Source organism: Carya illinoinensis, chromosome 5 (assembly GCF_018687715.1).
Source record: "Carya illinoinensis cultivar Pawnee chromosome 5, C.illinoinensisPawnee_v1, whole genome shotgun sequence".
Classification (NCBI taxonomy): domain Eukaryota; kingdom Viridiplantae; phylum Streptophyta; class Magnoliopsida; order Fagales; family Juglandaceae; genus Carya; species Carya illinoinensis.
The window spans coordinates 47,350,752-47,375,656 of NC_056756.1; positions in this window are offsets into that span (position 1 = coordinate 47,350,752).

A 24,905-nucleotide genomic window follows, 5' to 3' on the forward strand; every position below is an offset into this window, starting at 1 on the left:
GCGTAAACAACATGCCAACGACTAGAAAAACCAGCACCAGTAATGTAGCATCATGTTTTCTATGACCCATCGATATCTAGCAGTTACTTGGAAAATACTAGCTAGGCTGAGGCTCTAACATTGGCCAGGTTTATTTATTCCAAAATCTTCTTCAAAACCTACCGCCCAATGAAGTTGCAATTGAATAGCACTGAAACTTCATGGAAATTAATCCAATTGCAATTGTAATCTAGACTACGTAATTAACATGCCAAACACGGGATACATGGTTGCATTGACCCTGAACCTTTCAACTCCAGTACTACCAAGTGTTTCACTTGATTTGACTAGGTTATGTTTGAACGTGTTGATGTGATTTCAGATGATTTGAATTGATCTATAAATAATAATTTTTTGTAGGTTTCATTGGGCCGTTGATTATGTGGCTAACCAATTCTTACCAATTAGATTTCTACGTTGTATACGTATGTATTGGGCTAGGAAAAATGAAAAAGAAGATTAGGAGTACTGTTAATTAGGCTGCTTTATTTTATTTTTCTTTTTTTTTAATAATAAAACTTTCATTTGCAAAAAGTGTATAAATATTCCAAAAATTAAGACGTTTATCTACAAATAATTTTAAAGCAAATTCTTATATATGCTCTGATTTTTTAAGACTGATGAAAGATAATCTGCTAGCTAGATAAAATATTTTATAAATTCACATTTTATATAATAAAAATTCTGAGAGAACGAGCTAATTCAGGCAGCCTGCATGTGTCCATAGCAATATATAATAAATGTGAGACCCACTTGCATGTTAGACCTTGATCCGCCAATAATGTATAATGTGGATTGGAATTAATATCTAAACCACAATGAAGATCAAACGTCATAACGTGCGTGGATGGTCAGTGCATTTAGTAAATGAATTAAAATAAGTTGGAGTCAATCGCTAATAGCCAGCTTACAATTTTTAAAATTAACCGAATGCATAAATATCGCACTCTCGTGATTGTCATATTTTCCACTGAAATAGCCTTAAAGCAGATTGAGCTACCGCTCAGCCAATGCAGTAGTCGTTGCAAGTGATCAATATGATTTGATCACTTGCAAACCAGTAATGGAACATGTTTTCTATGACCCATCCATATCTAGAAATTACTTGGAAAATGTTAGCCTTTAGCTAGTGGTGGATGATCAAATTTTATTTGTTTCATTAATTTATTCAAACACAAGTCGAGTTAGAATTTTTTATCATTGAATTGTATTTTATATTTATGAACAGTTAATTTTTCCTACTGAGTTTGAACTTATTCGCAAGTTGTACGCTTACTTAATCAGTTTTTTTTAATTTCTTTTTAAAATATTTAAGAAGTTTTAAAAAAATATAATATATATACTTTTTGTAAATATGTTTTTACACATTTGATTATATATACTCATATAAAAAATCTATAACTTATATAGATTAGAGATAAATCCAGTACTGTATTAGTTTGTGATTTAATGGATATGAGGTGATTTAATGGATATGTGTCCTCATATCCATTAAATCACAAACTGCCATTTTCTTAAAAAATGGTCTAACATATCCATTTATCCAATCACTGTAGGCGGGGAATCACAGTTAGGACTACCACCATCCTTGCTTACTACCATCTCTACCACGTGCACCTTAGGAGGGAATCGTAGGCAGGACTATCACTATCTCTGCTTACCACCATCCTTACCGCTAACTCTATAGGCGAGAATCACATGCGGAACTCGACCATCATCCCTACTGTGTGCACCGTAGGCGGAAGTCACAAGCGGGACTACCACCATCCCTACAGCTTGCACTGTAGGCGGGAATCACATGTGAGACCACCACCATCCCTACAGCTTATTCTGTAGGCGGGACTCTACTACCGTCCCTGCTTACCACCATCACTACAGTTCCTCTCTCTCAAATCGTTCAATCCGTTCATTTCAAATATGTCCAAAATCATATCTCACATGACAATCCAGTTTTCAAATATACACATGAACATGCATGCAATTATGCGAAAACCTAGTTTTCATTTACAAACATGAACATGCGTGCAATTATGCAATGTATATGACACGACATAAATATTCAATAGCCAACAAATCCCAACATAATCCAATTCCATAAACAATACCATCCTCTAATCCAATCGACCCCCAAACTCCTCGAACTCAACGTTCGGTACAACCAACTAGATCACAAAAGATTTGTTAGTGCAAAATATATTTAAATCTCATAAAGGTCTTTGGAAAATTACTTATAGCGCTATAATATAATTTTTAGATGATCAAAGAGGTGCTAGAAGTGGTGGCACAGCCACACAAGAACGAAAATTGGACAAGGGTCGTGGGTTTTAAAAACCCAACTTTTGAACGGAGATAAACGAAGACTTGGGATGGCTATGGAAGGATTTAGGGGTGTTGGTGAAACTAATGGTAGTGGTGGTGGCCGTGAGTGGCGGCGTGGGCTGGGGTTGAAGGCTAAAAACACAAATCGGAAAAATGAGACGGATGGACTTCAACGGTGGTGGATTAGAGCTAAGGAAGAGTGGTTTAGGTAGCTCGGAGGTCGGTGATGAAGTGGTAAAGAGGTGGTAGGCAAAGGTGGCGTGATGGTGGCGTAAGGTGAAGAAAACCGTAGGGGGTCATGGGCTTCTTAGGAGTAAACGACGACGAGTTAAGGGCCGAGATTTGTGGAGAATGTTGGCCGGTAGGAGGGGGAAGCTATGATGGTGGTGGTGGTGCCATTAGGCGGCGCAATGAGCTTATGGCCCTTTCGGGCTCTAAGCGGCCAGGAGAGAGAAGGATGGGGCATGGGCGTGGTGGCTGGGGTGGTTGAGCTCGCCGAAGGGTGGGGAAGGTTGTAGGCTAGGCGGTGTCGTTGAACGATGGAGCACGACGGCGTTGAGGGTAGTGAGATAGAGACTCACGAAAGGGAAGAGAGGGACAGGGGTTGGCTCGCACGCGGGAGGAGAAACAAGGGAAAAAGAAAGGGAAAAAGAAATGAGAAGAAGGGAAAAAAAAAGAGGGAAAAAGAAAAATGAAGGGAAAGAAATGATATCCAGCCCTTTCAACTTGGGTCACAAAACTAATCCAATGAAAATAATTTTCAAAACAGCCAATTAAATAAATTAATTTAAACGTAGTGACTACATAAAATAAAATAATAAATTCCAACAACACAAAAATTTTAAAGCCCAAAAACTAATTTAAATCAAAAAGCAATTTAAATGCAAAACAATAATTAATATCAAGAAAGCACATCAAAAATAAATTCTACAACTTAAAAATCACAAAATAAATCCAATGAGAAACATATTAGATTTAAAACAAGAGAACCAATATTTAAATTAAGTAAAATAATCTTTCAATTAAAATACACTAAAATACGGGATATCACAAAGCATCATAATATAGTTTTGGTTACTTTTAATTACATAATTTAATAGTTCAAATTGTAGCGACATATAGGGAAGTATATATATATATATATATATATCTAACTCTCTCTCACACATGCACAATATATTTAAATTTGCTAAAAAAATCATATCTATAAGCATCAATCTCTAAACAATCAGAGAGTTCTTTGTACTCAACCTTTAAAATGGAACAAAATAAAAACTTGTCCTTTTCTTTTTCAAGATATTTATATGCAAACAATTCTTTTGAGATTTTATTTTGGACTAAGTGAAAAGATGAGTCAGGATGATCATACCTATGCAATTGATGATGGCCCAGCACCAGCTAAACCCGTATCAATATGCATTATGGCCCAGAAAATAAGACTAGAAAACCTCAAAGCATGTTGCTTCTCTCTCTCTCTCAAGGCCCAACCCCCAATATATGGGCTTCACTAGCACCTCTCTTCTTGTCTCCACTTAGTTGAGTTACCAAAGTACAATATATATATATATAGGAATGCTACACAACCTCCCAACACTCCACACACCACACTCCACTTTTTTTTTAATTTTTTAATATTTTTTTAATATTTTTTTTGAATTTATTATTTTTAAATTAATTTAATTCTTTTATTCATTATTTATATATTAAATATTTGATAAAAGATCAAATAATAAAAATTAAAAAAAAATGTGGAGTGTGGAGTGTTGGGAGGTTGTGAAGATTTTTTCATATATATATATATATATATATTTAAAATATGATCACTAAAAATGGATGATTTGTTTTTTGAAATTTAAATATTAGAAATTTGAAAACAAGATTAATAGAAAGAAAAAGATAATTTTTTAAAAGAAAGAAATGAGAATATTTATATAATCAAACTATTTTCTTAAAAGCTTTCAAATATCAAAGTCAAACCCAATTAAAAGTTGAAATCCAAGATTCCAAATGCAGCACACAAACGCTTCTCATGATTTCTTGTGGCCAGTGTGAGTGTATGATATGAGCATTGTGAGACTCTCCTAGTAATTATGGTTTAATTATGGTGAGCTTTGTGTAATATTGCATGATTTGGGCCTACATATATATATATATATATATATATATATATTTGCACTGACTCCATATATCTTTCATCCGTGAGCTGCTTCAACGTACGTAGCCAAGCCCACCCTATCTCTTTTATGCTAATTTGTATGTTATTTATCAATTAGCAATGGACACGTAGATGATTTTAATAATGCAATGCGTGTGAGGTCTGTTGGAATAGCGTTGTCATATGGAGTGTCAAGGAGCTTTCAGCCTGGTACTGGGAGACAATACATTTATAATGGTCGACCCCATCTTCTATCAACGTACGTAAAGGAGAAATTAGATTTTAATAATGCAATGCGTGTGAGGTCTGTTGGAATAGCGCTGTCATATGGAGTGTCAAGGAGCTTTCAGCCTGGTACTGGGAGACAATACATTTATAGTGGTCGACCCCATCTTCTGTCAACGTACGTAAAGGAGAGTAATTTTCAGGGCAGGGCAGGTATTGGGAGAAAACCAAAATGATTGAATAAAAAAGCTCCTCGAGGACAAACCAAAATGAAGAAAAGTCTATTTCAAATAAAATAAAAAAATGAAGCAAAGTCAATGGTCAAGTCGTGCATTTAATTGGCCGTGGGCGTGGAGAAGATGCCAATGACTAGAAAAATCAGCACCACTAATTAGCATGTTTTGGACGAACCATCGAATCGATATCTTAATTGGGAAAATGTTAGGAATTTGTAAGGTTGCGTAAATAAATTGAATTCGTACACGGTTAGACTTCACCGAGACGTCGAAAATCAATTTTTATTTCTTTATTTGTTTAATTTTATTCTCATGACGCTGTTTTTTCAATGGGACATTGATTATGCGGTCTCCACAGCTTGCAATTAATTACAATATTTCTCAATTCATTATTATTTATAAAAAAATTGAGATCAATTCAGCTAAGCTCAACTTCCAAAACATTCAAACAAATCATAGTCATTGGGCTAAATATATATTTACAAATTTTTATTTTGAAATGGGCTAGTTTCCTTTATATTATATTTATTAGCAACTGAGCACATTAATTAAACATTCGCCAGGTTTATTCCAAAATCATAATCGCACTCATTTTGTAGGAATAGTCTAAAAGCAAATCGACTTACGTACCGCCCAAGAAATAGCATTGAAACTTCATGGTAAATCTGATTGCAATTCATGTAAACTGGACTACCTAATTATTAGCTTGTCTAACACATGATAGATGGTTGCCACATGATTTGACTCATCTGAACCTTCCAACTTGCAAACCAATGTGAAGGGTTTATTTTTCACTATTTGCATTACAATAACTGTGCATTTGCATCTTTTTTACAGAAAGAAAGTATTGAAAGACATAGATAAGGTTTATAATTAGTCCACAACTTTTGATTAATTCTTTCAACCAATTCGTTCTAAGTTCTGATTAATTCCTTGAAAGATGCGGGTATTTCAAAAGTACAAAAAAATAAAAAATTAATTGGAAACAAGCTCTACTCTTGTAGATTTGGTGGTCAAGTCATTAAATTTGAAATGTCATGCACTTATTAATTAAGCAGGCGGTGGACATGAAAAATATGTCAATTGAGTAGAAAAATCAGCACCAGTAGTACTGAAACTTGTTTTCTACGGCATATCGATATCTAGGATATCCCTTGCAAACTATTGGGATTTATAAGTGTGTACATGTAAACAAATTGAATTCCTATAATGTGGTTAAGACTTTAGGAGTGGTGGCCGGAGGATCTAACTTTATTGAAACACGACTTGAGTAGTTTACTATCGAGTTACATTTTATATTTAGGAATAATTTATTTATTTCTTATTGTATGTTTGGAGTCCCTAAAAGAAAAGTACAGCGGGGTAACACTCTCCTGGTTGTACATCATTCATAACCTTATAATTAAAAACATCATCCAAGATTGTGAAATCCACAAAAAAGTAGCAAGAGAAAAAAAAGTTTCTACTTTATACAATTTCTTCAGTATAATAAGCCATTTTTGTGAATATACAATTTCCTCTACTTTATAGTCTTTTTTCATCCAAAATAAGAACGAAATAATGGTCTGTTGAATATATATAAAGAAAGAAAATGCTACTTTAATAATACCACAGAGGACTTAAATCTCCTTAAAGAAAGTGAGATTTTCATACCTCAGTTCAAACTGATTTCGTTTGAATGTTAATTTCAATGTAATTTTTATTATATTTGTTGAGGGAAAAATGAGCGTGTTGGCATATTCTTGTGAAAACCTGTGTAAAATAGTGTTGTAACAAGTGTTGTTGCGGAAAGCTTGAAGTGGGCTTGAAGTGTGCTCATTATTGGTCAAAAGAAGCAACTTCGCTCGACCCTCGCTCGACAGAGCGCTCTAGCGAACTCAGGCAGATTCAACCGCTCGACCCTCGCTCGACATACGGCTCGAGCGAACTCAGGCAGATTCAACCGCTCGACCCTCGCTCAACACTGAGCTCGAGCGAACCCAGGCAGAGTGTGTCGCTCGACCCTCGCTCGACACTGAGCTCGAGCGAACGCAGGCAGAGTCAACCGCTCGATACTCGCTCGACATGGCGCTCGAGCGAACTCAGGCAGATTTCGGCGCTCGACCTTCGCTCGAGCCAATGTTCCAGATCACTTACAATGTAGGGTTTTGAACGCCTCATTTGATGGGAACTATAAATAGAACATGTTAGCTTATGTTCTATGTGTGGAGAATCAGAGCAAAAACCCTAAGGGCCTCCAAGAACTTCTTAGAGCAACCTCTCCCCCATTTGGTTGATTCTCTCTTGGATAAACACTTCTCCACCACTAAACACACAAAATCAACTCTTACTTGAGTCCATTGAAGTGGACATTTTTGTTGGCCGGAAGAGTCCGGAGCTGCCGTTGATGCAGAGATCGAAAGGTTCTCGTGGGAAGCTATAGGAAGGTCGGAGTTCCGACACTACATGCGTGTAGAGATCGAGTGGGTCACTCGTGGTGTTGCAAGCCAAGTTTAGCTAATACAAAGGTTTTGTGAGTGTCTCTAAATTGGTTGTAACAAACTAAAATTTCTATAGTGGATTTGAGGTGGTGTCTTACACCCGGAGTGGTTTTAGATTTTGAAGAGGTTCTTCAAATGAGTTTCCACTCCGTGAACAAAATCATGTGTTGATTATTTGTGTTATTTGATTCATTTATTAACTGCTTGTTTGATTAATTTTCAAAAGGCCATAAAAATTAGATTACACCTATTCACCCCCCTCTAGGTGTAGTGTTGTGTAGAACCACTGCTTTTTCAATTGGTATCAGAGCGGGTTCACTCCGCTAGGATTTAGTTCCTGAGTGTGATCCTGCTGTAGTGGTTTAAATGGATAGGTCTCAATCACTCACATCTCCACCATTTTTTGATGGAAGCAACTATGCGTATTGGAAAGTTCGAATGAGAGCTTTCCTTAAGTCTGTGGATGAATGAGTGTGGGCTTCCATAACAAAGGGTTGGAAACAACCGGTTGTAGTCATTGAAGGAGTCCAAACCCCCAAGAGTGTGGAAAATTACTCTAAGGATGAAGTCAATGAGTGTAGTTGGAATAGCAAAGGCTTGAATGCAATGTTCATGGCCGTGTCCCAGGAGGAGTTCAAGAGAATCTCCATGTGTGAAAATTGCAAAGAGGCATGGGACATTCTTGAGGTTACCCATGAAGGTACCAAGGCTGTAAAGAATTCTAAACTTCAAATGCTGACCACCAACTTTGAAGAACTTAGGATGAAGGATGATGAAACGTTTGATGGCTTCTATAGCATACTTAATGATATTGTCAATTCTCGTTTCAATTTAGGGGATAGAATTCCTGAGGACAGAATTGTGAGAAAAGTCCTTAGATCTCTTCCTGAGAGGTTTCGTCCCAAAGTCACTGCAATAGAAGAAAGCAAAGACTTGGACAACATGAGAATTGAAGAGTTGGTGGGTTCCTTACAAACCTATGAACATACTCTTCCTATGGATAAGAAAAACAAGTCCATAGCCCTCAATGCTATTAGAGAAGAGTCTGGTGAATCTTCTGATGAACTTGCCATGAGTGACAAGGAGATAGCATTTTATGCTAAAAAATTCAGGAAGATGTTTGCCCAGAAAAACCCAAGACAGGAGAAGAGAAGGTTCAAGGGTTTCAATGAAGGTTCTAGTTCAGAAAACCGAGAAGGGAGGTATAAGCAAGAAACTAGAGCTGTCAATGACAATATTCAGTGCCATGAATGTCATGGTTTTGGTCACATTCGATTTGAGTGTGCGAATTACAAAAGGGCCAAAGAGAAAGCTAATGTTGCTTCCTTGACTGACAGTGAGTCTGAGTCAAGTGACTCAAAAGAGAGTTCTCCCAGGAAGAAAAATTTCAACTACATGGCTTTCACTTCCTCTGTTGGAGGAAAAAGTCATAGAAGTGAATCTGTGGTTGAAATTGAGAGTGTTTCTGAAAATGAATCCGGGGATGAAGATGACTTGCAGGAAATCTATGAGAAGCTGTATAAGGAATGTGTGAAATTGAGGAAACTCAATAAAGCACATATTGAGGAAATAGATTTGTGCAAAAGAGAAAATGAAGGACTTCAGGGCGAACTAAGAGAAGCCATTGGTCTAACAGATGAGTTGCAAAAGAGGAATGTGACTTTGGAAGATAAAGTGACAACTCATGAAAATGAGCTAACTTTGTTAAATACTAAGTTGCAGAAATTCTCCATTGGGACAAACCAGCTTGACAAACTCCTAAGTTTAGGAAAGTCCTCTAGTGATAAAAGTGGTTTAGGCTATTTTGAAGAAAATCCTGATGCTCCTTCAAGCTCAAAAGCCTTCGGTAAAAATGTGAGAACCACAGTGTTTGTTCCTGAAATGACTGAGAAAAGGAAGGCTCATCCATCTGAAAAGGGTAAGAAGCCTGTGCAAGTGCAAAAGTCTGTTCCTCCTCCCAAAAGACAAGGAGCTTGCAACATGAGCCCCATATGTCATCATTGTGGGAAGCTAGGCCATATTAGACCAAACTGTTTTAATTTAATGAGTCACCTTGTGCATGCTCCTGCATTTGTTAATAGGAGAACTGCTTATCCTTCTGGAAGGGGTAAGAATTACATGAATGACTCTAAGAATGTCTCAACCTTCTTGAGACAAAGAGCTCACAAAGCAAGCCCCGTGTGTCATCATTGTGGTAAGATTGGTCACATCCGACCAAACTGTTTTGAGCTTAAGAGGCACACCAAGAAAATTGAAAAGCCCTTCTCAAGAAAATGGATACCAAGGTGGATCATCCAAAAGGGAAAGACGCGAGCCACACATGGTTTTGGTGCTGTAGACTGACAGGTATGCATTACATGCATTACATACATTACATGCATTTTTGTTTTATTTTGTTGTTGTTTGTTTTTTTGTTGTTGTCTAGTTTCTTTGTCGTTGTTTGCTGCTCGTACATGCACTTCATGATTGCGCTATATAATAGTGGGGTTGTTAATTCTAAAATCTAAGTGCATGTGTCTTTTGAGATTTGTATCATATATCTATATTTTACAAAGGTTTGGAACATGAGTATCTCGTGTAATCTGTGACTGGCATCACACACTTCACTCCAAACTCGGTCAATTGACATTTCACCACTTGTGAGTTTATTGGGGAGGCAATCAAAAGTGGTAGGAAGCTCTATCTTCATACAGAATTGACCACGGGCTAGATGACCTCATCATGGTTCGTTTGTGCAAAAATATGTATCTCAAAAGGAAAAGAAAAAGTGAAGTTGAAATAAAAAAAAAAAAAAAGGGGTGAAAAACAGAATAAGTTTTCTGTTTTCTTGAACATATTGAGACAAGTATTTAAACAGAAAGATTCAGGTCCTAGCAGCATTAGGTTTGACTTTCTGTGTCTTGAATGAGTTTCCCAAGCACTTATGGTTTCATGTTCAGCCCAACCCCGCTCACGCCTTACGGTTGAAATTTCTTGATTGAGCAAGGACCGCTTTAAACACGCACGTCTATATTACGTGTGATACTTTGTTTTAAACTGCATGTTGTATGGGAATATGATGCTTCTCTACATTTATTATGTACTCTTGGTGTGAAAATTGACATTCCCAGTATTTGTCCAAGTCATGTGAGTGTTGTGTGCTTCAAAACTGGGCAAAATGTGTTTTTCTGGAGGTCTCGCTCGACCATAGCTCGACCCCGCTCAAGCGAAAACCGCTCGACAGCCGCTCGAGGGTTTTAAGTTCGCTCGAGCGAACGCCTGTTATAAAACCCAGCGCCGCTCGAGCCGCTCGAGCACAGTGGCCCCTTTCTCCCCTCCCGTGCGTTTTTCTTCCTCTTTTTCTCAAAATTCTTCGTTTAATCAAGTTTCTTCCTTCCGAAATCTTCTCCAAACCAAGGTAATCCCTTTCTCTTTAGTTTTTTCATGATTTAGTGTATTTATTTTGGGTTTCCGAATGTTATGCATAAAGGTTTCGGATTGGGTGTTTGATTTTTCTCTTCGATTGTTTTCCATTATTTTGGTGTATTGAGACTCGTATGGAGTCCTTGTTGGGTGTTTGAGTGTAATTAGGAGGTTTTTGAAACTCCCATGGACTTATGTCCGAGTTTCACACTTGGATGCACTCCAAGTGTTCGATAAAATGCCTCAGTGAAGTGTCGTTTCTCTTTTTCATCATGCATTGGCTTAGCATTGTTCCCATATCTATTTCATGTCTATCCTAGGTTTGGGACATCGTTTAACTAGGATTGCATTATGTTTTGAAGGTGTTTTGGTTTAGAATTGGCATTGACTTACCAATGGCTTGGCATTGTCATTGCATATGAGTTTGCGCATGGGTTGGCATTGGCATGCACATGAGTCATGCATGAGGGTTGGCTTTCGCTTGCCAATGGGTTGGCATTGACTAGTAAATGGCTGGGCATTGTCTTTGCATAAGAGTCATGCACATGGGTTGGCATTGGCTTACATGTGGGTTGTCATTGCATATGTGTCATGCACATGAGTCATGCACATGAATTCGCTTGCAAATGGTTGGCATGCATTATTGTTTTGAAAAATGAAGAGTGACATCGGGCATGCACCAAGTCCTACATTGTTGGTTGGCATTGTTGTGTTAGCATGCATGCATTCATCACATCTTTGCATTGTCGTAGCCTTGTCTAACGTCGTTGACTCTGTCTACAGCTGAAACCATGTCTCGACATGTTCGTCCTCGCCAAAACCCCCCTGCACCCGCTCAAGCCCAATTCCATAGTGCCCGAGCCCAAGAGTTGTACTCTCAGAACTTCTCGCATCGTACTCCCATAGTCGAGCGTGAAGTGACATTAGGTGAGCTTACCGAGACTATCATTCCCCACATTTTTTAGTCTCGTCAGTGGCAGGCATTGACCACCGGTCATCCCACTCCTTCTGTGGAGTTGGTTAGGGAGTTTTACTCCAATATTCATGACATATCTGTTGATGACTCATTTGAAGTCAGTCTCAGGAATGTTGTTTTCCGAGTCACTCCGGGCATGATAGCGACTCTGTTAAATGCCCCTCGTGAGCCCTATTCTGAGTTTCCTTACTCACGGACACCTCCTTACTCAGGGACACCTCCTCCCAGTCCACAAGTCATTGCTAGTTGTCTGTGTGGTCAACCTAGTAGTTGGGAAGGAACAACCCCTATTTCAACTGCTCGTTTTACCCCCGATCACCTCATTCTGAGTAGGATTGTTCTTACGAACTTAGATCCTACTGGTCATAATAGTGATGTGGGTCTTGACCGTGCCCGTCTGCTGTATGCCTTGATCAATGGTGCCTCCATTGATCTAGGAAGTCTTTTATGTCGGGTTATTATTGAGGCGTATCGGTCCTCCAAAACACGGACTGGTTTGCCTTTACCGTGTTTAATCACCCGAATAGCTCTCTCCCAATCCGTTGCTTTCCATCCTCAGGAGCCTAGAATTGCACTTAAGGCTCCTATTGGTCGTAGGACGGTCCAGCTCAGTCGTGCTCACACAACTCCACAGCCTATCCGTGTTGAGCACCCTCCCGCTCCCTCCTCTCAGCCTTCGAGCTCCCGACCATCTAGTTCTCAGCCGTCTACCTCGGCCCCATCCAGCTCTCAGCCATCTTCCTCAGCTCCCGGTTCGTCGGAGCCCAGTCTACAGCAGGTACTTGAGTATCTAGCTCGCCTTGACGCCCGGTTCGACAGCCTTGAGGTGAAAGTTGATAATCTGCAACAACTTGTGACTCAACGCTTCAACGACATTGAGAGGCAGCTCAATGAGGATGATGAGGATGTCGATGGTGATGATTGAGACCCTTGGCCTCTTGTGACAAAAAGGGGGAGATATTGTTGAGGGGGAGTAGTACAGTATTAACTCAGGGGGAGTGTTACTTGTACTAACACTTTTTTTTTTTGTTTTGGGGGAACAGCAGCTTTTGGTTATTTCTGTTGATTTATATGTCTTGTTAGCTGCTGATTGTTTGACTAATGTTTCTTGAACTCCTGATTTGTTGCTTAATGAAGTATTTCTTTTCTAATTATGATTTGATTTGAGAATTATGATTTGAGAATTGCAAATACGTTTTTGTGCATATGTGAATGGGTATGTTTAACCGTTTGCTAAGCGTGTGCAGAAATATTTCAACATGTTCAAGAATATGGATCTAATTGGGTGTGCTAGGATTAGGTCATATGTATAGGTTAGAGGTTTTGTCACAGAAATGCCAAAGGGGGAGATTGTTGAGGGAAAAATGAGCGTGTTGGCATATTCTTGTGAAAACCTGTGTAAAATAGTGTTGTAACAAGTGTTGTTGCGGAAAGCTTGAAGTGGGCTTGAAGTGTGCTCATTATTGGTCAAAAGAAGCAACTTCGCTCGACCCTCGCTCGACAGAGCGCTCGAGCGAACTCAGGCAGATTCAACCGCTCGACCCTCGCTCGACATACGGCTCGAGCGAACTCAGGCAGATTCAACCGCTCGACCCTCGCTCAACACTGAGCTCGAGCGAACCCAGGCAGAGTGTGTCGCTCGACCCTCGCTCGACACTGAGCTCGAGCGAACGCAGGCATAGTCAACCGCTCGATACTCGCTCGACATGGCGCTCGAGCGAACTCAGGCAGATTTCGGCGCTCGACCTTCGCTCGACACTTCGCTCGAGCCAATGTTCTAGATCACTTACAATGTAGGGTTTTGAACGCCTCATTTGATGGGAACTATAAATAGAACATGTTAGCTTCTGTTCTATGTGTGGAGAATCAGAGCAAAAACCCTAAGGGCCTCCAAGAACTTCTTAGAGCAACCTCTCCCCCATTTGGTTGATTCTCTCTTGGATAAACACTTCTCCACCACTAAACACACAAAATCAACTCTTACTTGAGTCCATTGAAGTGGACATTTTTGTTGGCCGGAAGAGTCCGGAGCTGCCGTTGATGCAGAGATCGAGAGGTTCTTGTGGGAAGCTATAGGAAGGTCGGAGTTCCGACACTACATGCGTGTAGAGATCGAGTGGGTCACTCGTGGTGTTGCAAGCCAAGTTTAGCTACTACAAAGGTTTTGTGAGTGTCTCTAAATTGGTTGTAACAAACTAAAATTTCTATAGTGGATTTGAGGTGGTGTCTTACACCCGGAGTGGTTTTAGATTTTGAAGAGGTTCTTCAAATGAGTTTCCACTCCGTGAACAAAATCATGTGTTGATTATTTGTGTTATTTGATTCATTTATTAACTGCTTGTTTGATTAATTTTCAAAAGGCCATAAAAATTAGATTACACCTATTCACCCCCCTCTAGGTGTAGTGTTGTGTAGAACCACTGCTTTTTCAATATTATTGTACATTTCACTAACACTTAGTTAAACTTAAAACTTCCCTAACAAGATTACAAACTTGATCAGATTGAGACCTGCTAGTTTTTATTATCTTTTTCAATTAGGGGTGTAATAAAAAATCGATAAACCGGTAAACCGGACTGGACCGGACCAAACCGGTGGGATCGGTCCAGTTTTGATTCTTTTTTTCTAAAACCGGACCGAACCAATTTATATATATTTTAATTTTTTATATTATATATAATATTTATATATAATATATAACTATATATAAAATAGTTTTATATTATATGATAAATTACTAATTAATATAATATTAAACTATAATAGTGCATATTAATAGTTATACTAATATTATATCACTATATATTATAATATACTATATTATATAATATATAATATATAATAGAGTACATTAAAATCGGTAAAACCGAACTGAACCTGACCGAAAACCAGTAAAACCAGAGTACCGGTTTAGAAGGATAACTTGTACGTAATCGGTTTTGAAAAATGCAAAACCGATACATACCGGTTTGGTTTTAAATTTTGTCCAAAACCAGACCGAATCGGACCGGTTACACCCCTACTTTCAATGTGAAGGGCTTGTCTTCTACATATGATATATAGTGGTCGAGCCCATCTTATATGGGATGTTGATTATGCACAATATTTACACCAACGATTTCTACCTTGTGTATATATTGGCCGAGGTAGAAAAAGAAGATTGTGACTGCTTTGGTTCTTGTTTAAAAGAAAAATATAATTTTTTTATTCATGGACAAAAAGTAAAAAAATGTTTTAAAAACTAAGACGTTTATAGAAAACCTATTTTTTAATAATATAGAAAATTAATTATATGTTTTCAGAGTACATAATATTGTCGTTAGCTCATATAGATATATTGTATATATGTGTCCATGCTCCATAGCAATATAAATGTGAGACCCAGGTGTTACATCATTGAAGAAAACATTAAGCTCCACGATCGAGAGGACCTCCACTAGAACTATATGGATTTGGATTATTGATGTAAACCAAAATGAAGAAAAGTCATGACGTTGATGGTGAAGTCATTAAATTTGAAATGTGTGCAATGATTAATTAAGTAGGCACTGAACGTACTTGAATAAGATGTCCATTGACTTGAAAAATCAGCACTAGTACTGAATTAAGCATGTTTTTAACAACCCATCAATATCTAGGAAATTCCTTGGAAACTGTTGGGATTTATAAGTGTGTGCATGTAAATAAATTGAATTCGTAAGTACATGGTTAGACTTTAGGAGTGCTGGATGCATGATCTAATTTTATTCAAATATGACTTGAGTTTACTATCAAGTTACATTTTATATTTAGGAATAATTTATTTATTTCTTGTTGTATGTTTGGAGTCCCTAAGGGGCTTTGTGGATAGTGAGATGAGATGATTTTAGATAAACGTTGAAAGTTGAATAAAATATTATTAAAATATTATTTCTTAATATTATTATTATTTTAGAATTTGAAAAAATTGCATTGTTTATTATACTTTGTGTGAGAATTTAATAAAATAATAATAATGAGATGAGATAAAATGAGATAGTTTTTTAATCCAAACAACTCCTAAAAGAAAAGTAATGTGGATGTAACACTCTCCTTGTTGTACATCATTGATACACTTGTAAAAACATCACCCAAGAGGATGAAATAAATAAAAATAATAATAGAATAAAATAAATAAAAAAAGAGATTTTACTTTATATAATTTATAAAAAAAGAGATTTTAATATTTTTCAAGACCTACGAAAGATAATGTGCTTACTAGATAAAATATTTATAAATTCACATTTTATATAGTAAAGATTCTAATTCGGAGAAAGAACTAATTCAGGTAGCCTGCATGTGTCGATACCAGTATATATGTGAGATCCACTTGCATGTTAGGCCTCGACCTGACAATAATGTGGATTCAAAAGTGGCCAGTGCATTAATTAGTAATATAATTAAATGAATTAAATTAAGTTTAAAATTGTTGGAGCCAATCTCGGCCAGCTTATGATCATGATCTAGTGGTTTTGTAATGGCCAAGTTTCCTTTTATATTATATTTATTCTAAAATCTTCTTCAGTAGAAAAAATCAAGCAGTTATTATATTTATTACATTTGATTAGTTACTTTCTCTCTCTCTCAAGGCACACGCAAGGCCAGCTCCGTCGCCCCCCTCCTCTCTCTCAGTCTCTCTCGTTTCTCTCTATCTCTCTGTCTCTCAAAAATGTCAGTCACCGCGGCTTCATCGCCGTCTCTCGCCGTCTCTCGCTCTCTCTCCCTCAGCAACCGACGACGCCGACGAACCGACCGGAGTTACGCCGAGACCGAGGACGACGGTTTCCTCCCATTCTCCGGCCGGTTTCGGTCGAGATTTTCAATGTTGAAACCCATCGGTGCGGTTTCGGTTTTTGCCCAAAACCGAAACCGATATGTCGGTTTTCACCCCTACTTTGAAGTGATTAGTGAGTAAAGTAGTCTTTTGATATTTGCTTCCAAACGAGCACCATCATGATTATGTTCAGGATTAACTAAAAAAATATTTTAAATTTCATTTTTTTATATTTTAAATTCTTAATACAATTTTATGTAAAATTGATATATTAAATGAAAAAATTTAAATGAACTATGTGCAAATAGCTAGCTAAGTAACGAAAAGTTTGATAAACATTATTATTAAATTTGCAATTGTGACGCCCCCAAATCCCCACGCCCGAACACGGGGAAATCGAGACGTCCGGATGGTGACAACCCGGGTCACCATCCCATCAACGGGTGCCAAGTGTGTGCAAAGGCAACAAATGTGCAAAAGGAAACGCAGCGGATAACGAAAGTCATATAATTAAGTACCAGAATTTTTCTTAACATAATACAAGCTGTTTAAAACATACATAACTAAAATATTACAAAAACACAAATACAGGTTTAAAAACAGATAAAAAGCACAGCATCAGCAACCCGGCGGAGCCGCATCCTCGGGCTCAGCCTCCTCCTCCTCTTCCTCGAACTCTGCACCAAAAGCTACGGAACCAAGAAAGGTTCCGCAGGTAAGTATGACCCAAACACTACCAGATGAAAACACATAAAACTCAAACAATATGCATGAACCATGCCCAAAGCCCAAAAACACCAGTTTTCCACACACGCCAAAAAAAACCCATATGGCCCACAAAACATCCAAGAAGTCAAACCTCGCCATTATCCCCGATAATGGCCCAAACCACCATTTTCCCAGAAAATGGATCATAACCGAAAACCATACCACAACCCGCTCCGTATGCACCATGATCTCCCCTAGGGATCATCCGCACACCCTGGCTCAGTGCCACACCGTAGAGAACGGCTACGCGTGCGACACCTAAACGAGCGATGCCCAGACTCGTGCCAAGCACGTACCGGGCCAGGCCATCCTCTAGCCCTCGCCAGCGAAGGGCCACGGAGTCGGTGAATAGAGCGATGCCTAGACTCGTGCTCAGCACGTACCGGGCTAGACCCATCCTCTAATTTCCGCTCCCGGAGTCAGTGAGTAGAGCGATGCCTAGACTCGTGCTCAACACGTACCGGGCTAGACCCATCCTCTAATACTACTCCTGTCATCGCGCAGGGCCTCAGAATCGGTGAATAGAGCGATGCCTAGACTCGTGCTCAGCACGTACCGGGCTAGACCCATCCTCTAGTACCGAACTCGTCAGCGCCCAGACGACAACTCAGGGGACGTCACTCAGTATTGACCGCTCCCGAGTGACCAGAGGAGCTCCACCGTGATAATAACCCATCCCGGCTTGGGTTCGTGAGACACACGCAACCAAACACCCAAAAACGCCGATAAACATGATTAACCCAAATAAAACAAAATGCACATGTATGCAATATGCAACGCACACAAAGCAAAATGCAACGCACGCCACACGGCACAACCAAATCAACCAAACACAACCAACCAAACAAAACTCCGTCCTCAATCCATCCGACCCCCGAAACTCCTCGGACTCAGTCCGGAATCAACAACCAACAACAATTAATAAAATATATAATTAAATAAATAAAACAATTGAATGAGCAATATATATTAAAATCTGAAAATAGGGTTTGGAAAATACTTACAGCGCTATAAGGCAATTTTAGAAAACAAGCGGCGTTGCAAACGGCGGAAAAACAGCAACGTCACAGTGAAAATTCACTGTGGCCGTGGGTCCGAAAAACCCACTTTTGAACGGGGACAAACTAGGACACGAGATTGATGGAGGATGGTCAAGGGATGGTTGTGAAGCTAATGGAAGTGACGGACGGCCGTGGGTGGCGGCGGAATGGCCGGAAATGGCCAAAAAGAGCAAATCGGAAACTTAGCTCGTAGGAGCTGTTCCGGTGGTCGTTGGAGGCCGGAAATGGGTGGGTTAGGACGGCAAGGGACCGGTGATGAAGTGGTGAAGAAATGGTGGCCGGAGGTGGAGCAACGGCGGCGGATCGAGCCAAAAACCGTGGGGCTTCAAAGGTGTTTTCCGGCCAAATGGCTGGCCGGATGGGGCTGGAAATCGGTGGTGAGGTGCGCCGGAGGGAGGGGCTTCGAATGGTATGGGCGGTGTGCCGCACGGCGGCCGGCGGCGGTGGTTCTGGGCGGAGAGAGAAACGGACGGAGAAAGGGGTAGAGAGAGAGAGTCGTGCGGGACGCACGGGGAAGAAGAAAAAGAAAAGGAAGAAGAAAAGAAAAAGAAAAAGAAAAAGAAAGAAGAAGAAAAAAAGAAAAAGGAAAAAAAGAAAAAGAGAAAAAAAGATGTAGGAAAGAGATGAGGTCCAATCCTCACTCCGGGAAAAACAAAACAAATCCGCCGAAACGAGATTAAAAACCGTAAACGACTTAAAGAAATAAAACACAACATCAAATAATTTAAAAACTAATTTTAAAACGCAAATAAATTAAAATAATAAACTAATATATTAATTAAAATAAAAACAACCATTTCAGTGAAAATACACTCAAAAGCGGGTCATCACAGCAATAATTATTTATGTATAAATTAAAATAAATCAAATTAATATCATCAATTTATCCTACTTACAAGTACACTTATATGAACATAAAAAAATTGAATAATATTTTTTTAAATAAGATTGAAATGAACATACCAGGAAGTGGAGCACAAACAGAGGAACAACATGGACACAACGAATTGATACCAACCAGATTGATGAACAATCAAATAAAAGCAAAAGCAACAAATCTGTAAAAAAAAACATACATAAAAAAAATATTCTAATGATACAAAAAATGATATTAATAAAATATATAAAACAAAAAAAAATAAAAAAATAAAAGGCTATAAAAAACCCACAAAAGCAACAAATCTTAAATGGATCAAACAAGATAACAAATCTTAGAATAAAACAAATGTATTAAAACAAATTAATATAATGAGAAAAGCAATTATTCACATGACAATGATATAATATCATCAATTTATCCGAATTGCAAGTGCACTTATATGAACATACAAAAATTGAATAATATTTTTTCAAATCAGATAGAAAAGAACATACCAGGAAGTGGAGCACAAACAGAGGAACAAAGTGGACACAGTGAATTGACACCAACCAGATTGATGAAGAGCCAAACAAAAGCAAAAGCAACAAATCTAACAAAAAAAACATAAATAAAAAAAAATTCTAATGATAAAAAAAAAAGAAGATGATATAAATAAATTCACTATTTACAAAAAAAAAAAAAAAAAAAAAAAAAGAAGAAGCTTACAAGCAAAGAATTAATGTATTGAATGGAATTTATTATCAAACATATTTTTAATAAAATATATAAAAAATAAAAAAATAAAAACAAATAAAAGGCTATAAAAAAACCACAAATAAATGGAAATGCTATTTTGTTTTATTTTTTTATTATAATGTTTGTGTTAATAAGTTAATGTTTATCAAATTTTTAAAATTTTTCAAACAAATTTTGAAAATAACAAGACTAAATACTATATTTATGTATAAAAACTCAATAACCATAACTTTGAAGTGATTAGTAAGTAAAATGGTGTTTTACTATTAATTCCTAATAAATAGTTAATTATAAGAATTCATCAACTTTCTTATCATTTTTGTTTGTTGATATAAATCTCTTGTTAATCTGCCTGGATCATTACTTTGTTACTTGATTTAAAAAAATGTTTATCATTTTTTGTTTACAGATAATTTATAAAAATTTTCCATTTTATTTAAAAACAATGCAAATGATAGCATGAATAATAATAAAAATAAAATGATAGTAAGAAAAAAAGAATATGATGCGCATATTAATCAAAGATATTAAAAATAGAGATGAATTTTTTTGTCAACATTTTTATACAAACTATCACAAATCAATTATGGGATCAACAGTCTAAGAAGCCTCTAAATTTGCATATAAATATAATAATTAACAATAATAAAAGATAATATAAATAAATTTAATATTTATAAAAAGAAAGCCTATAAGCAAATTTATGAGCAATTATCATATTAATTTTAAAAAGATTTGGACACAGTTGAACTGAATAGCAATATTATATATATTTAAATATATATATACACTTATCGATATGAACGTTTTTTTTTTTTTTTTGGTGAAAAGTTTGTATTTAGCTTGTGAGTGAAGTTTTAAGATTTGGGTAGCTGAAAGATAAAAGCCATTTTCTAGGTTTGAAATATGGAACACGCTTTAACACATTTCTCAAAGTAGTAATATTTTTGCTGTCCTTTCTAGCAAGACAGAGACAGGGCCCGTAGTAATAAAAGAAAATTAATTTCAAATATCAGAAATCTAGCATGCAATAGCCTACTTATGGGGTCTTCAAATATTTTTGCTATCCTAACCCTAACCCTACGCCCATTGAGATAAAAGCATCCTTATGCATTCAGCATTCCTTTTGGCCGCCCCCTTCTCTCTCTCTCTCTCTCTCTCTCTCTCTCTCTCTCACCTTTCTTCTTCTCGTTCTTCCATCTTCTTTCTTCTCTCATCTACGCCGTTTCTCTTCTCTCATCTACACCATCTCTATTTCCTTCTCCATTTTTTTTAAACCTCCCAAATTTTAATTTCTATGTCTCAGATATGCCTAATTTATTTATTTTTCCTTTCGTTCAACGTATATTGCAGTGCAAGTTCTTGTTTCTTTCATCTATTTGTGCTGGGATTTATTTAGTTGTTGGTTTGTGGTTCGATTTTTTTGTTTCTTACTCGTTTGGTTTGATACTCATGTTTTTGTTTATTTTTTTTTCTGCGTTTAAATCTGTGTTCTTAACGTTTTTTTGGTTTATTTTCTTGCATTTATTTACAGATCTGAACAGATTCTTGCGTTTGTTGTTACATTAATGTAGAAATTTTTTTTTCTTGCGTTTCATGTATATTCTTAACGTTTATTTTCATTGCATTTCAGATCTGTAGAAGATTTTTTTTTTGCGATCTGTGTTCTTGGGGTTTTTCAGTTTGAAGAGATCGGTTCTTGGTTTATTTTCTTGCATATATTTAGAGATCTGAACAGATCTTCACAGTTCTTAAGATATTTGTTTGTTCTTCCATCTCTTCTAATTTTTGTTTCTTGTAGAAATTTTATTTTTTAAAATGTTGCGTTCGTTGTTACAGTCATGTAGAAATTTTTTTTTCTTGCGTTTAATGTATATTCGATTCACGTTATTTTTTTCCTTGCGTTTCAGATCTGTAGAATAGATTTTTTTTTTTTTTTGCGATCTGTGTTGCTAGGGTTTTTCAGTTTCCATTCCAAGTTAGTTTTTTTTTTTTTTCTTGCGTTTGATTTCTTCCACTTTTTTTTCTTGTTCATCGCCCTTTGATATATATTACCTTTGCATTTTTCACATCTTTTAAACAAAAATTTTTTTCTTTCCATTTGTGTTTCTATGCTTTTTCTGTTTTGGTTAAAGTTTTTTTTTTTTTTTTTTTTTTTTTTTTTTTTTTTTTTTTTTTTTTTTTCTGTGTTTGATTTCATTTATTTTTCTTCTTGTTATTCGGCATTTTTTTTTTCACACTAACTTGTTTTTTTCTTTTAAAAAAATCTCAATAGAAACGTTCTTTGGTCGTTTCTCTTGTGAAGTGCCAGCAAATTAGAAGACAAAAGATAATATTTGTTTGATTTTTTTTTTTTGTTGGGAATATTTTCTGTAAACTACATATGTGAATGTGCAAACATCGTTTTTATTCTGTTTCTAATTTTTTTTGGCTCTGATATGTAATTATATATATTGAAATATTTCATTCATGCAATACCGAAAGAATAAAGAATAAGAAGCATACCTTCAATTGTCGGAGATTGACGAGTAGCACCAATCGGAAAGACACGGGCAATTATTTTTTTATTTGATAAAGTGAGAATACAATTAGCGGTAAAATAAAGGTAAAATGTAAATTACCGTAATTATCAAATAAAATTAGGGTAAAATAGAAAAAAAAAAGTTAAACGAAAATACTGTAGATAAGCGATTTGCACTTTATATATTATTAGTATAGATATATTTAAAATATGATCACTAAAAATGGATGATTTGTTTTTAGAAATTTGAAAACAAGATTAATAGAAAAAAAAAAAAAAAGATAATTTTTGAAAAGAAAGAAATGAGAATATTTATATAATCAAACTATTTTCTTAAAAGCTTTCAAATATCAAAGACAAACCCGATTAAAAGTTAAAATCCAAGATTCCAAATGCACCACACAAACGCTTATCGATCGTGATTTCTTGTGGCCAGTGTGAGTGTATGATATGAGCATTGTGAGACTCTCCTAGTAATTATGGTTTAATTATGGTGAGCTTTGTGTAATATTGCATGATTTAGGCCTACATATATATATATATATATATATATTTGCACTGACTCCATATATCTTTCATTTCATCCGTGAGCTGCTTCAACGTACGTAGCCAAGCCCACCCTATCTCTTTTATGCTAATTTGTATGTTATTTATCAATTAGCAATGGACACGTAGATGATTTTAATAATGCAATGCGTGTGAGGTCTGTTGGAATAGCGCTGTCATATGGAGTGTCAAGGAGCTTTCAGCCTGGTACTGGGAGACAATACATTTATAATGGTCGACCCCATCTTCTATCAACGTACGTAAAGGAGAAATTAGATTTTAATAATGCAATGCGTGTGAGGTCTGTTGGAATAGCGCTGTCATATGGAGGGTCAAGGAGCTTTCAGCCTGGTACTAGGAGACAATACATTTATAGTGGTCGACCCCATCTTCTATCAACATACGTAAAGGAGAGTAATTTCCAGGGTAGGTATTGGGTGTCCATAGCATCATTTATAAATGTGAGACCCACTTGGAGACCCACTTGTTAGCTGATTGAAGAAAAAAGCTCCTCGAGGACCACCTACTAGCTAAATGAATCAAAATGAAGTAGTCATTATCAGGTCAATGTTTGGGCTGGGCCTCATTTATTTTTAAAGATAAAATAAGATGATTTGAGATTAAAATTAAAACTTGAATATAATATTATTAGAATATATATTATTTTAATATTATTTTTATATTGAAATTTAAAAAAGTTATATTGAGATTTAAAAAAGTAACATTGTTTATTTTATTTTGTATAAAAATTTAAAAAATTATAATAATTAAATAAGATGAGATAAAAAATTTTAAAACATAACCAGGCCAAGTCGTGCATTGACTTAATAGGCCGTCGGCGTGAAGAAGATGCCAATGACTAGAAAAATCAGCACCAGTAGTAATGAGCATGTATTCAACGAACTATTGATATCTTGGTTGGGACAATGTTAGGAATTTGTAAGGCTGTGTAAACAAATAGAATTCATACGCGGTTAGACTTCACCGAGTCGTCGAAAATCAATTTTTATTTGTTTAATTTTATTCTCACGCTGTCTTTTCAATATCAAGGGGCCCGTCTTCCATAGACTAGTGGTCCAACCCATCTTCAATGGGACATAGAATATTATGCAGTCTACCACAGCTTGCAATTAATTACAAGATTTATGCGTTGCATATATATTGGGGTAAAAAAAATGGAAAAGATGATTGAAATGTTGTGCATTTATTAATTAAGCAGGCGGTGACATGAAGAAAATATACAATGATTAGAAAAATCAGCATCAGTTGTACTAAAGCTTATTTTTTACGATCCATCGATATTTAGGAAATTCCTTAAAAACTATTGGGATTTATAAGTATGTACATGTAAACAAATTGAATTCATATAACGTGGTTAGACTTTAAGAGTGGTGGCTAGATGGTCTAATTTTATTGAAATACGACTTGAGTAGTTAACTATCGAATTATATTTTATATTTAGAAATAATTTATTTATTTCTTGTTGTACGCTTGGAGTCCCTAAAAGAAAAGTATGACGGGATAACACTCTCCTGGTTGTACATCATTCATAACCTTATAGAATCATCATTCAAGATTTTGAAATCTACAAAAAAGTAAAAAGAAAAAAAGAATTTCTACTTTATACAATTTCCTCTGTGCAATAAGTCATTTTTGTGAATATACAATGTCCTCTACTTTATGGTCTTTTTTCTTCTAAAATAAAAACGAAATAATGGTCCGTTGAATATATCTAAAGAAAATAAAATATGTTGTTTTAATAATACTACA